General features: G+C 36.1%; 1 pseudogene; it reads left to right on the top strand.

Moving 5' to 3' along the window:
• Positions 1-3,059: 3,059 nt before the first annotated feature.
• Positions 3,060-11,086, top strand: LOC110597900 (protein BTG3 pseudogene; annotated as a pseudogene).
• The last annotated feature ends 391 nt before the right edge of the window (positions 11,087-11,477 follow it).

The following is an 11,477-nucleotide window of genomic DNA, read 5'->3' as shown; positions in this document are numbered from 1 at the left end:
TAACTAAGAGTTGATATTTAAAGAAAGGCACGTAGGCTTAAAAAAAAGTAGCAATACATAAAATCTAGATCTATGTTCTGGGAAAACGGACAGGGAATTTTAGCAGAAATCTTAGGTAACCTACAGTAAATATGAGGAGGTTTTCAGCACCTTGTGCAGCCAAGCTATTTAACCAGGGACTTCTCTGGGTCATTTTTCACCTGTCACACTTCCCAGGGAGTTTTCTTTCTCTTAGCCCTCCTCCTTCAAATTTCAGCTGATTCAATCACTAAAATCTGCATTCATCTTCCTGACTTGAGACAATGCCATGTCACACAGCAGGTTTAACTAAATTGCCAATAGCAGCATCGTAAATCACCTCCATGTCTTATAACATGTCTGGCTGGCCCTAGAGCAACAAGTGCCCTTTGCTGCTGTAAATCCAAGCAATCTGGTAGATCCCAGTCAGGAAAGGGCAAGTCAATGACAAGGAAGGAAAAGGTGGCATAGGAGCAAATACCTGCCACCCTGTCACCACATACTTTGCCTACAGCCTGGGAGGCAGAAAGTGATATGTCAAGAGAAAGCTAGTTCTAATGTGACAGGGGCTTTGGTCAGCAGAGGAAGGAGGCTTCATCTCAACCATCCCTGGCATTGACATCAAAGATAAGTTTAGCACATGTGCTTTCACAAAAGTAGAACATGGAACAAATCCTTCTGGATTCTCATGGGATATGCATAGGAACTGTACATTTGGGGTGTGGATACTTTCTGTTGGGTAGTCAGGGAGCATCCTACGACATTCTCTCAAACTACAAGGCAATGAGAACTGTGGCCAAATTGTAGAAGAAAAGAACAGTGACACAACACAAGAATAGAGGGTCCCTCACCTGAGGAATGAGAACTGTGGGGTCCTTATTGTCTTACTTAGTTCAGGCTGCTACACCAGAATTACAGACTCCATGGCCTACCAGCAATAGAAATCCATCTCTCCAAGTTCTGGAGGCTGAGAAGCCCAAGATCAAGGTACTAGCAGATTTGGGTATGGTGAGGGTCTGCTCCTGGTTCATAGATGGCTTTTTCTACCTGTGTCCTTGAATAATGGAAGGGACCAGGGAGCTCTGTGGGTCTCTTTTATAAGGGCATTCACAACTCTTCTTCTAAAAACTGAAGGTTCCCCCTCCTGACGCCATCACACTGGAGATTAGGATTTCAACATCTGAATATAAGTGTATACAAACAATCAGTCTCTAGAACTCACACTCTCCAGGGCTTTGCATCTCTCTGAATTCATAGAGAAGTGGAGATATTGAGCTAGAACTTCTTTAAGTTCACCTTGGCCCTAAAATAAAGCTCCATAGCACAGGCTCCACACTAAAGGTGCCAATCAACCAGGGATCAAAAATATTTTTAAAAAATTTCATTTGTGCTGAGCATCTATGGATCTATTGTCATTATTCCCTAATAAATACAGAATGACAATTATTCACAAAATATATATGTTGCATTATAAGTAGTCTGGAGATGATTTAAAATATACAGAAGGATGTATACAATTAATAGGAAAATCTACCCCTTTTTCTATAAGAGACATGAGTATGAGTAAATTTTTTATCTGTGGGGGCCTTGGAAATTCATTATGGATACTGAGGGACAACTGTGTATTCTCACTTCTCTCCCTTTTGTTTCTGAAACTTATTACTCAAGGGAGAGTTGACCTATTTGAAGTTCTAACATTATGTTGCTTTGCCAATGCTTCACAACCTCTTTGACATTAAGACCTTCAGAGACAATTATGGTATTTGTATGGCATAAGGAAAATGAATGAAGCTGGTCAAGGACCATTCCTTGGTCTGAGCACACATCAGTTAGAAGCTCTGACTTAGATTACAGAGCTCCGAGTCACAAGTGCTTGATTCTTTTATGACTGGTAAAGATATATGCCTTTATAATGTTATCTGGGTAATATTACAATGTAGATTCTTGGGTCCAATACTATCATCCAGACCTACCTACTCCAAATTTCAAAGGAGGAAGGAAGCTGGAATTTAAGCAATTTGAATTTAAGTAAGCTCCTCAGATTATCCTCATACACATTAATTTGCAAAACTTTGTGTTTCTGTGTCTCCATTCTTGCCAATTTAGCTACTTCCCCAGAACTGTTATCTTCTTCCTCTCTTACCCACTTCTTGGATGGGAGGCTTCCTGTAGGGAGCTGACCTTTACCAAGAAAGAATAACAGAAAATGGAAAAAAGAAAAAAGTTCTGCATGATGAAACATAGGACTTAGGTTCTAAGCAGTCATCAGTATGTTTGGGCTAAACCTGAAGAACCATTCTTTTCTATTCCTCCTTCTAGAAGCAAAACCTGAAGACCTTGAAGATCTGAAGCCCCTGAACAGTCTCACCCAGCTCCACTTAAGCAAATGGTCAAAGGTAGAAATGATGGAACCCTGGTGCAGGAAGGTAGAGAGAAGAAGAAGAAAGGAATAAAAATACTTCTTCCCACCCAGCAGGTAGGTAGGAAGAAGAGAAAGGAGGACATGTGTCCAGTGGAGGCCCAAAGAAAAAAGAAAAAAAAATAGATCCTGTTCCTTCCTTTAGCCTTTGTGTTTGCTTTACCACCTAATAGTTGAATTTATTTGCAAGAAAACGGACTACTTTCAAATGTTCCTGCTCTTTCAGATATCACAGACATAACTAAGATACCACTGGTAAGTGAGGTGAGCAACCTCAAGCCCTTCCCAAACTCTCTGGCAATGAACATCTTTGTTTGTAAAAGGAAAGAATTAGATGGAGTGATGCCCAAATAAGTAAAATGTAGCACATAAGTGCTATGAAAGAAGCAAGAAGGGACTGGGAAAAGGAATAATAAAGACAAGTAATTTTTTGCCTACTTCAGATGAGGGGTGGGGGAATGGAAGGAATTGATATTTTAACTGAGAGCAGAAGGAGGGAAACATCAGAATGGGGGATTACTCATTCTAGGCAGAGGGATCATTTATGTAAAGGGAGGGGCAGGTGGACCTTCAAGTTCCCATAGCAGCTGTGTTGTGGGCATAAGCAAGAAGGAAATACGATATGGTGCCACAGAATCTCTGCAACATGGTGCTGGAAGACCTAGGGCCAGGATACCCCCTGCATGCAGTGCTATGCCAACAGCTGCAGCCTGGGCAGACTGCCACACAGGAACCCTCCTGCCCAGTATCTGCTATTAACCATGAACACCCATGGAATTAATCATGGTGCTCAGTGCTCTGGAAAGCCCAATGAACTCTTTCTCAAAATCTAAGCCAGATATGACTTTGAAGGCATTGATGATGCCACACATATCATGATATGAGAATTTCTCTGTACATGATCCATATGAGCAGCATACTGCCCGCAGTGTCCTATTCTGTGACCAGACATTTGATGTGACCTGAAACACTGTGGCTGCAATTGCTGTCATGTTTAACCTATCACCACATAGAGCTGTAGGTGACAGCTGTCTTGCAATGACATCCCTGCAAGGAAGAGGTCAAGTTAGTGATTCTTACCTGCATAGCATTATCTTAACATTTAAGAGTTACCTGACTTGCTATGTATTTGGAGTTTCTACTGAGCACCAAGATCAGGAACACCTCTGATGTGGCTTATATACTATTGTGGTGTTATTATTGTTTTAAAACTGGCATCCCTGTGAATGGTGACAGGAAGGAGCTCTGCCATCTCTCATATCAGCCCTCCCCCAGATGGAAAGCCCACTCAAGAAAGACACCTTCACTTCCTAGCTATGTATGCAATAGTTATTGTATTTCACTTTTAAGATGTTTTCTCTGAAGCGATTTGCTAATGGTATGTTGCAATCTTTTTTAAACAGGGATGGTGTATTAAATCACCTTATGACTGATTTTAACATATGCTTTGGCTAAAATACTGTGATAATTTGGTGTAGAATTCTTGCCTGAGATTTCCTTAGGAATATTTAATATGTTATTATTCAGACATGGGAAATTTTAAATGTTTTGTTACCCAAAGTTGGGGAATAGATTCCGCCCCCCTCCTCTGTGTTTCTGATGTCTTTTTGGACTGTGTTATTGAAACTAAAGGTTAACATTACTTTTCCCCAATACATCCTGTTGTGCAACACAAGCTCTTATGGGGAAAAGAATGTTAACTGTGTAATCCTTTCTATGGTCAAGTAAACAAAAGTTCTAAGATGATTAGAAATTCACTTACACCTCCTTTATATGACATAAACTCAGTGGTGATTTTACCAAGCACTTACCAAGGATGTTCTGTGGTTTAGGTGAAAGCTATTGAGCTGCCCTGGACAAGGAGAGTAATAAATAATACCTATGTCTGCTGGTGTCCAGGGTAGAATGCCTGGGTCACAGGGGTGAGGATTGATTCTGCTGGCCTTGCACTTTGTTGGATGTTTCTGTCTCTTGGTCCCCTCCTTCCCCAGGTCTATCTTTATTAGTATGTGGCTCAAGCCTGATTCAAAGAGGTCCCACTGATATGTATTTGCTCAATACTATGAAATAACATTTTCTTCTCTTTTCTTTGCAAGGTGCATTACAATGTTTTGCACTTTCTTAATATAGGATAAAAAGTAATTTCATAAAATGTAAAATAATCAATCTTTCGAAAACCTGAGGTGGGTTGCTTTCTTGTTGACTGCTATTATCTTGACTACTTGAATGCCAAATAATTTTTATGCATTCAATTGATTTTTTAAAATCTGCAAATCTACTTCTTGTTCATTACTAAATTCATTATAAATGAAGGCTTTGGCAATTATAGTGAGATTTGTCCCCATCTAAAGAAAAATAGCCCAGTGCAAACTGAAATGCAATTGATGGGAGCAGAGCAGAGTGGCACAATAGGGTTGGTCTCCCCTATTGCTAGAGTCTAACGCTTGCTTTTCTTCAAGTTCTTTTTTCTTCCTTTTTTCATGCTGTAACTTTTATCCCTGACTTTCTCAATAAAAGTTATTGCTGCCATCGTCATCATCATTGATATCAATATTAATAACAACAAAGTGTATTTAATAAAAAAAGCAAGACATAGCAAGTCTCCTCTAATATAGAAAATGTTACATATGTAAATATACATAGTAAATCAGGGTAGCAGGAGCCAGTGAGTGGAACATGGGTATATTTATTTGTTCAGTTCCAGGTTTAGGTTAAAATGTTCATTAATACTATAACATTGAAGTTTAGCCTCTCTATTTTTCTCATTGGGTCTCATTTCCCCATTTTCCTTTCCTTATTTGTTCTCTTTTCTCTAGCTAAGTCTCACAGACCTTGTCCCTTTAATTGGCTAAAAAGTACTCAGTAAACCCCCAAAACATGGGTACAAATCTTACCAATCCAGCCAGTGCCCTTCAATGGTGTTTATGAAATCCATTTACTCCAACTCTGCAAGCAGATTGGAGAACTTCCAAAGTTAATTTAATTATAAGACCAATAATTGAAAGCATCTAGAACAATTTACCCAGGCTTCTCAAGTATATTTGAGTCACATATAATTTAAGTATTTCTTGTCTGAAGTTAAAATATATTTAAGACTTATAAAATCTTAAAAGTCAAGGTTTTAAATGTGTGGCTTTACTGAATATAGATCATATTTATAGAGCCTGAGGCATGCCCACCATCAATTTAGTGGTTGACAGAACAACCAAAGATGTTTTATCAATATTTGTTTGCTCCAAAGGAAATGTCTGTCTACTCAATTAACAGAAACAGAAAATAAAAGTGATGCTGCTAATGCACTTGTTGGAGCTATCCCCATGAGCTGGGTTTTGTTTAAATCAAAAAGAGCAGCTGTAATCCATTTTGGTCCATTTTAAGATGCAAGTGTTATGATTAATCAAACCCATTTTGGTGGTATTTGAGGGAGAAAATAATGCTGAACATCAAAGAAAATATTTCCTTTGCATCAGAAACACCACCCAACCTTACAGATCTTATAAATTTATATTTCCAATTAGAAAATCAATAACAGTAATGTCCAAGTAGTTAAGCAGCTCTTGGTTCTGAAAGTTGCCTTCTTTAATCCAATTAGAAGCGCTGTATGACATGAAAGGGCTGTAGTGATTTATTTGGTTTGAAATTTTCTAAAATTGTCTCCTTCAATAAAACCACCTCACAGTTCTAATAAGCAAAATGTATAAAAAACACACTCAATAACAATGGTCAGAACACAGTTACCTATGCTGGTAACGTAATATTTTATTCTCCTATAGAGTAGGTTAGTTTTTAAAATAATAATTAAAATATTGTATGTTCCACTTCCATGACGTACCTAGTGTAGATAAATTCACAGAGACTGAAAGTAGAATGGTGGTTGTCAGGGGCTACAGGGATGTAGAAACGGAGTCATTGTGCCGTATGTACAGTTTGGAACCATGAAATTTCTAGAGGCTGTTAGTGGTGATGGTGGCCCAACCATGTAAATGTACTGAATGTCATTGAACTGCGCATTCAAATGGACATACGGGTAGACCAATGTTATATATTTTTACCATATTAAGAAAGAAAAATAACATTTGGACTACCCTGCTCACAAAACAATAATATGTAATTTTCATGGAAGGAAGTTGAGTCACATATTCCTTAAGGCAAAGATGATGCTTAGATTTCAAAAGTATGCCTACTCTTCCTCTTTCAGTAGGGCCTATTTTTGTAGTAAGGTCAACTTTCAGATTTTTTAAAAAAAAACTTTGGACACTTCAATGGTAAAACTTCCAGTTACTTTGACAGATAGTACAAAATGTGCTTCCCTATTGATTTATGTGACCTTTCTTCATGCTCTATTGTCTCACTTGAACGGATACACCTTGAAACACAACACCAAACCATTCCATGCTCAGAAATCTCCTTGCAGAAGGAAACGATTAGAAGGAGAAGCTCATGAAGAAGATGAAGTAGCACTTATAAATACCTGAAATAATATCATATACCTTTGGTCACCTGTTTATTTTCTCTCTCCTTCACTGCACCCAGCATGGTTCCAGAACATATTAGTTGATTATTAAATGTTTGCTGAGTGAATGGATAAATGAGAAAGGTTGAGAAGAAGTCTGGCAATGTGAAGGTACCAGAATTCTCTCAAAAGATCAGATATCTGATATTTACTTTGGCACCACCACTAATTTAGCTGAGTGACCTCAAGTTCTTCAAGTTCTTCTCACAACTTTCTCTCAATCAATGTCCTTGCTCATAAAAGGACCCGAATTTTTTTATTCTGCAATATTCTTTGATCTCCTTTCTTCTCTATGACCCTAGAATTACAGTTTGAAAAGGCATCATCATTTCAATGACCTGAATTGCCAGAATGTTACACTTTTTTGTAGGTTCTAAAAAGAACCTACAAAAAAATTGTAGCAAAAATATTTATTAGATGAAATAAATTTCAACACAAAGTATTAAAAGTGTAAGAATTAAGTGGTCTTTTTGCATTCATTAAAATACAATACAGCATGACATTACAGTAATGATAAGATTATGGGTTCAACATTATAGTTTAAAGCTATAATATTGAATCCAATTAGATCAAATGATGGGAATATGAGAGAACCAAATGCTACAGTGGCTCTCTCAAATTAGATCTCAATTATTTTTATAATATTTCATGCTTGATTTATGCCACCCAATTAAGCTCACAAAAGAGACAAAAGTATGATTGAAAATCAACAACTTAAGGGAAACAATACAAGGTGTCTATTATGAAAATTTCAGACACCAATTTTTATAGACAATTAGAGACAAAATACATAAAGAATGAAATAAAAAATGTAAGCTGATATAGAATATTAAGATAGCAATAGAAGGTTTATAATAAAAACAAACACAACTGAATAAAGAATTATTGAATGTGATTAAGGATAAAAGAAAATATTCAGAAGAATGTATAGAGAGACAAAATGATATAAAATAAAGAAGGAAAAGTAAGAAACATAGGAAATACATTGAAAACATCTAACATGATTGTATTTTCAGAAGAAAAGGAGAGTAAAAAAAGAATCAGAAGTGATAGAATTAATAACTTTCTAAAACCAATATATCAAATAGACAATATCAAGTCCTAGATTCAAAACAAAATAAAATTTTAAAGTCCTATTGACCTAAACCAGAATTTTAAAGAAAATCAATCTTAGGCTCATTATAATAAATCTACTGTCACCAAAGACCAAGGAAATATATTTTAAAGAAATATATTTTAAAGCAACCTGAAGTAGGATAGGTAAGACATAGTTAACTTTCAAACAATCAACAATGAAGTGACAGCCAACTTTTCAATAAAATCAATGGAAGATAAAAGAAAATGAAATAAGATTTTTAAAGTGATAAAAGAAAACAGCTACCAAGTTAGATAAAATAGATCAACAATGAGAGAAAAATGAGGATGTTTTCAGACAACACAAAACTGGGAAATTTCTCCACAAAAAAAAAAAAAATTAAGAATAATTCTAAGCTGTCATTTGAATGTCTCCTTAAGTTTTAGGTTGCTTTTCTTCAAGTCCTTCTTTCTTCCTTTTTTCATGCTGTAATTTTATCCCTGACTTTCTCAATAAAAGTTGTTGCTGCCTTTATCCCTAATGTAACTCTATGAGAAGTGGAACCTTTAAGAAGGCCTCTCTGGGTGAATTAAGGCCATTATCATAAGGGTGGGCTCCTGATAAAAGGATAAGTCCAGCCCGTCTTGTCTCTCTGTCTTTCACATACTTCCTTGTCCTTTTGCCACGCTATGGCTCAGAAAGAAGTCCTCATCAGAAGTAACCTCTCGATCTTGGATTCTTAGCCTCCAGGACCATGAGACAAATAAGTTTCCATTATTAGCAATTTGCCTAGTCAGTGTGTTGTTATGTAACCAAAAAAAAAAGACTATGGCAGCCTTGATCTGTTGTAAAGAAAATGAGATTAGATAGAAATATTTAAGAAGAAATAAGGAAAATTGAAGGAGCCAAATAAAGTATGGATAATTTCAAGTGAATACTGAGTATGCCATGCCATAATAGTAGTGTCTTATAGGATTTTACCTATAGAACTAAAACATATAATAATATAAATGTTAAGAAGGAGATACATAGAGTTTAAATATGTTAATATATTACTGTGTCTTGGAAGAAATTAATTTATATTAAAGTGAACAAGATAACAATGTAACTAAAATCTCTAAGCTATCAGTAAGGTAATAGTAAAACTACCAAGATAACAATGAGGAAAAAAATAATTTAAAAAAAATCAGTCAACTAAAGAGAAGAAGAAGAAGAAGAAGAAGAAGAAGAAGAAGAAGAAGAAGAAGAAGAAGAAGAAGAAGAAGAAGAAATATATATATACTATGTACATATATAACATAAAACAGGATAAATATAAAATAAATAATAAAGCATAAGATGTAGGGGGCTTTTTCTGCTATGTCAGGAATTATGTTTAATATACATGGATTAAAAAATATCATAAAACAAAAAGAATGTTAGACTTGATTTTTAAATAATGCAACTATTTGCTGCTTATAAGGCAGACTAATATGTAAGTATGCTTTAAAGTTGAAAATAAAAAGATGGAAAATAGTATATCATACAAATACTAACCAAAAGAAGCTGTATTAACATATGATAAAGCAGTCATTAAGAAGAAATATCACTAAAAATAAAAAGTAACATTTCATGTGGGAAGAGGTTAGATTTACCAGAAAGATATAACAATTCTTCTTATTTATGCTCTTAGTTACATAACCTAACAATATGTAAAGTAATTCTTGACAAGGCCATAGAAAATATACAAATTAACAATAGTAGGGGAGATTTTTGAGAGAGAGAGAGAGAGAGAGAGAGAGAGAGAGAGAGAGAGAGAATTTTAATATTGACTTTTTAGTTTTTGGTGGACACAACATCTTTGTTTGTATGTGGTGCTGAGGATCGAACCCGGGCCGCTCGCATGCCAGGCAAGCACGCTACCGCTTGAAGCACATCCCCAGCCCCAAAAGATTTTTTAAATCAATAGATTTTATTTTTTTAGAGTAGTTTTAGGTTTAGAGAAAAACTGAGCAAAATCCTACTAGAAAGAATTCCATATACGCCCTTACTCCCAATCCGTTCACATATTATGCATTATTAACATCTTACATTCATGTTGCCTAACTCATAAGCCAATATGATGTAGTATTAATTTAAGTGCATAGTTTACTAGATTCTCTTTTTGTGTTGTATATTCTATGGATTTCCATAGTAAACATTTTACCAAAGTTCTCTCAGTAGTGAATAAAGCAAGTATGTGAAATATTAGTACAGAGCCTGAGAGCCAGACAAGCAGAACCAGGCTCACTGTGCTTCCTGTAGCCCAGCTCCAGGCCACTGATCCCTCACCCTCAGTACTGCCTGCACAGGGTCAGGGCCACCAAATCTACAGCCTCGAAGCAGCAGTGCTGCAACTAGGAAAAATGAGAAAGGTAATTGATGTCATTATATTTTTCGCCAGCTTAGTTTGAAAACATGTAAGTTCAAAGGAGAGACTTTTGAGAGATTTGCTGAGAAACTAACTCAAATACCTCAAGAAAATATGAAATATCACTGGTATCCAAAAAAACCATCAAAGGATGGGCCTACAGATGCACCTGTGTTAATAAGCTTCAGAGAGTTAATCTTTGGGTCATAAATGCCTGTGAGAACAGCTGAATGTTGTATAGTGACCTGGGCTTGCCAAAGGAGCTTACTCTCACAGTGGACCCAGGTGAGTTGCAATGTTGGTATTGGGAGAAAAGCAATGCATTCATCATTGCCAGCTTTGAAAATGAAGATGAAAACAAGAATGAGATCTCCAAGAAGGTTACCAGGACAGTTATCTCTGAGTATCACTTAAGATCCTCTACTTCAGAACTGATATTTTTACCTCTTCTAGTGTGGTACCCATTGCTCAGGGGGGAAAAATAATGGGAAGGTACAGAAGGAATGACCATCAGAGTTACTACCCTCCTCCTGTTCCTGTTGCATTTGATTATCCAAATCAAGGAAGGAAGAATGAACCATATCTCCCAATCTAGTGACATGTGTACCTCCTCCTGGAATGCATTGTGACCCCATTCACTGGATTAATCCTCACATGTTAGCACCTCACTAGCTTCCTTTGATTCTGTTGGTGTCATGTTGTGACAAAGGTAGAATATAATTTTACTACACATTAAAAGCTATAAAGTTCATACTCATAGTAGTAAAGTTAGTGGACCAAAACCATCAAACTTGTTTTTATAGAGAAATTATTTAGAATAATCTTTCTTTAAAATTATATATGCACTTTAGATGTAGTGATATAGTTTGAAAAACTTTATTAAAATTAGTCAGGTGCCTGAGTTTTTTTTTGAGAGAGAGAGGAAGAGAGAATTTTTTAATATTTATTTTTTAGTTTTCGGTGGACACAACATCTTTTTTTTAATTATTATTTTTATGTGGTGCTGAGGATTGAACCCATTGCCCCACGCATGCCAGGCAAGTGTGCTACCGCTTAAGCCACA

This window comes from Ictidomys tridecemlineatus, chromosome 7, assembly GCF_052094955.1.
Source record: "Ictidomys tridecemlineatus isolate mIctTri1 chromosome 7, mIctTri1.hap1, whole genome shotgun sequence".
In the NCBI taxonomy this organism is placed as follows: domain Eukaryota; kingdom Metazoa; phylum Chordata; class Mammalia; order Rodentia; family Sciuridae; genus Ictidomys; species Ictidomys tridecemlineatus.
Note: the sequence above shows the minus strand (reverse complement) of the source record. Positions and strands in the feature narration are given on the sequence as shown.